General features: G+C 29.2%; 1 pseudogene; it reads left to right on the top strand.

Moving 5' to 3' along the window:
* LOC125199203 lies at positions 1-359 on the top strand (annotated as a pseudogene).
* Positions 360-4,254: the final 3,895 nt, after the last annotated feature.

Below are 4,254 nucleotides of genomic sequence, written 5' to 3' on the forward strand. Positions count from 1 at the left end.
ATGGGTTCCAAGAGCACAACACCCTTTGCCCTTTTCCTAGTGCTAAACCTTTATTTTTCACTCTTTCTAGTGCCTCTACACCACCTAAGCTAACTAAGGACACTTGCCCTATTGATACCCTAAAGCTTGGTGTTTGTGCTAATTTGCTCAGTGGATTACTTGGTCTCGTAATCGGAACACCCCCAGTAACTCCATGTTGCTCCCTCATCGATGGGCTGGTCGATCTTGAGGCGGCCACGTGCCTCTGCACCGCCCTCAAGGTCGACATTTTGGGCATCCACATCAATCTTCCCATTTCTCTTAGTTTGCTTCTCAATGCTTGCTCTAAGAAGGTTCCATCAGGCTTCCAATGTGCCTAAATGATCACACCATTGGCTTCCATTGATTTCTTGTGATTTAAATTTCTACAATGTTTTGCTAGATTGTGATTTGTACCCCCAATATGGAAGTTGAATGCTCACCTATGTGATAGAGAGTGAGATGCTAATTGTGACCCTTTTGAGTTATAATACTAAATAATTTACTTTAATTTCAAGTTGTGACAATTTCTATATATTACTAGTCTAAGGCATTTGCATTAAGCATTTACTATATCTCATGTAGTACTTTGTATGACGATATCTTGACTTAATTATATAGGATAATACAACGTAATTGGTCTAAAATATATATACTACATCCTTTCTTTGAATTTGAAATGACACATTTATTTCTTGCATCAATTTTCGAATAAAGTAAGAGAGTGAAAGTGAAAAATATCAGAAATAGTGTTACCCACTTACACTAATTCCACATTAGTAGTGTTATGTTGTTCAAAAGTTTCTTAATGTAGAAATTGTATAATTTTAAAAAATTGAAAAAAAAAATGAAAATGGTTAGTACTACTATGATTTTATTAAAGGACGGAATTAGTATTCCATGACTTGATAATTCGTTGTTAAATATTTAAACAAAGGGTGGGCTCGCAAACAAACCAGATAAAATATAAAATAAGTTTGATCTAACTACTATATACTGTCTATTTATTAAAAAGGGGAGGTGTTTTTATTTATTTAAATAGATTTGTGTTAAAATGACAACAACTCTTAAAGTGACACCATGACACCACATATACAATAATATTATTAACGCTACACAACAATATTATAACGCTACACAACAATCTATAGATTGTTGTATAGGTATTGGATATGTTGGCCTTGCTTTATAAGGTGTTGCATATTGTGGCCGTGTTTCTTACCTTTTTTTTGCCACATGACAGCATTATTTATCCACGTATACAAATGATTGGCTAGGAATGATGGTATGGTGTTATTTTAAGATGTGGTGGCACCATAACACTATCCTAAATATATACATTTCCTCAAATATAATGAACCCTTATGAAATCAAGTAGGTTCGGGAGCCACGATTTTCTTCCAGTGAGTTAATATAACTAGATTATCGTTTCTGAAAAATAATACTACTATGAGAATATTTCTCGTCACAAATATTTCATATTTTTGGTTCTCTCATTTTTCTAATTAAGGTACCGTCGTCAGATGGAAACAAATTAATTACAAAAATGAGTAGATAGCAAAACTAATTTTACTGTTAAATTTCTCAATGTTGAACTTCGTCGACAACATTAAAACAAATCTTGGTTGAATTATTGTGCCTCTTGGTTCCTATTTGTAAGGATATAGAGTACAGAAGTGTAAGAGGAAATTCGTTTCATCGAAGAAGACGGGCGGGTTTCGCTCTATGGGTGATCAGCATGGGCGGACCCAAGTAAGAGGAGAGGGGGCTAAAGCCCTCATTGATATTGTTTTTTTTTTTTAAATTTAATCAAGTTTAGTGTAAATTATAATGGAAAAGTCCCTATAAGTTATCTAAATTATATAAAAGTACACTAAAATAAAATTTAAAAATTTCAGTCTCTATCGATAAATATTTCTTGCCACCACTGGTGATCAGTGACATATATATATTTAGTAAAAATAATAAAAATAGAATGAAATATTTTATGATAAAGAATAAAAAATTAAAATATTTAATGATTGTCATCCCTTCATTTATCATTTATGTGCCAGAATAGAGAGAGTAAGTCCACTTAGGTTAGGGGGAATTGCCCTCAGTTCTTACCAACCTCCAGTGTGTAATCGACATCTTGCTAGCTATAACTCGTTCGAATAAGAATCATTGATTCCCTCTGCTGTCAATTTTTTTTTCATTCATGGCGCTCGGCCGGTGCTCCTTTCTCATCTCAAACCAGAACAACTCTGAACATTAGGGAAGATTAGGAAGACCTGGATTGGTGATTTTATAAAAACATTTAATGATGGATGAATGGAGTTAAAAATTGCAGTACTTTAGAGAGAGATTATAATAGTATTCAGCATAACTCGATGGTTATTGATGGAGGAGATATGGGAATATAATTAAAATGAATGTATGCGTCCATTTCTAGAGAGACGGAGAGATTGGAATGAAATTAACGAGATGGAGATAGTAAGATTGGAATGTACATTAAATAGATTGAGAGTTAATTAAATTGGAGATAGACATAGAGATAGAGATAGTAAGATTGGAATGTAGTAAATAGATTGAGAGTAAATTAAATTGCAGATAGAGATAGTAAGATAGAAATGCAGTAAATAGATTGAGAGATAATTAAATTGCAGATATTTATTGAGAAATTAAAGTAAAACCTTAAGGTATAGATAGATTGGAATGAAAATAGATCGAGACCGAGATAGTAATAATTGGTAGAGATAGATATAGGCATAGTTAGAGACTAGAGATAGTAATTCATTAGTGATATTAATTGAGAAAGTAAAGTCAAAGAAAAAATCACAAATATTTTAATTCATAATATATCCTAAACTTTATTAAATTTTCAAAATATTTGACATTGTTTAATATAAATAAAAAGTTATTTATCGTCTAAACAACCTAAATCAAATTTTAGAAAATGGTAAAACTAGAGCAATTCAAAAAAAAAAATTATTTTGATTGAAAATTTTCATTGAAAAAAAATTAGAAATTCTCAATCATTTAAATGAGAAAACGAAACATTTGGGAAATTTTGAAAATGTCGAAAGTTTGTATATTTACGTGCTAATAACATGTCATACAGATTTGTCACCTTTTTAGCACATTATAATATGTCAAGTATACCCCACATTAGTTTTAATTTGACTGAAAGTATTTTTTGGGAATTTTTTTAAAAAATTTCCCAAAATAAGTTATTTGCATTCTTAAAAAAAAATTTTTGGGGGAAAACCCAAAAAAATGTTGAAAGTTTTTTATTTACAGAAAAATTATCCTTAAAAATTTTGAGTTTGTAAAATTATGTTGATTTTGTTGAGGGGGATTTTTTTGTGAAAACCGTCTTATACATAGAATAAATTGAAAAATTTTTAAACAAATGCCGATATAATGTAAATTTTTTTGGGAAAAGTCTAATACTCCTTTTCCCCTAGTTGCATATTTTTTTTTGGGATTAAGTTTTAAATTTACTCTTTTCATAAAACAAAATATTTAATCATTCATGTTATTTTTCATTTTATTTTCTTCTCCTATTTTTCATTACAATTTTTTAATCGCCTTTGAAAATTTTTTATTCAACTTAGTTATAAGGGAATGAGTACCCTCCATAGTTGAGATAAATTTTTTTGAAATTAAGAAAAAAATTGTTTAAAAAGATGAGAGGAAAAGTAAGAAAAAAAAGAGAGAGAAAGTGATGGTGGAATAAAGTAAGTGTGATTGGATTTTTTTTTTGTTAAAAAGAAAAAATCAATTTTTTCGGAATCCCAAAAAGGAAAGATCAATTTATTTGGGGTGTGGGGATTATTTATGATAAATTTAAACATGTAAATGTGGGGTTTTACTATTCCTAAGTGGAATTTATTTAAAATAACTTATTTTTTTTTTATTTAAGAATTTCGTGTAGTTTGTGACTATAATATAAGTATAAAAATGAGGGGAATCAGTTGCTAGTTAGCGATATCAATCTAAGGTCAATTATTAGCTATTAAATTAGAAAATTTAATGATTGAAATAATGTCAATTAGATTATATTTTAAATTTTAAAATTATTAAATAACGATTTTCTCTTTCCTCAAAATCCTCTTAAAAATCATCTTAAAATTATATTTATATTTTAAATTATTAAAGGGTTTATGTATGGTATTTAAAACTAACGACTTTTTTTTCCTCAAAATCATCTTAAAAATTTTAAATTTATGTAGTTGTCTCGATTTGGATTATTTT

Source organism: Salvia hispanica, unplaced genomic scaffold (genome assembly GCF_023119035.1).
Source record: "Salvia hispanica cultivar TCC Black 2014 unplaced genomic scaffold, UniMelb_Shisp_WGS_1.0 HiC_scaffold_422, whole genome shotgun sequence".
In the NCBI taxonomy this organism is placed as follows: domain Eukaryota; kingdom Viridiplantae; phylum Streptophyta; class Magnoliopsida; order Lamiales; family Lamiaceae; genus Salvia; species Salvia hispanica.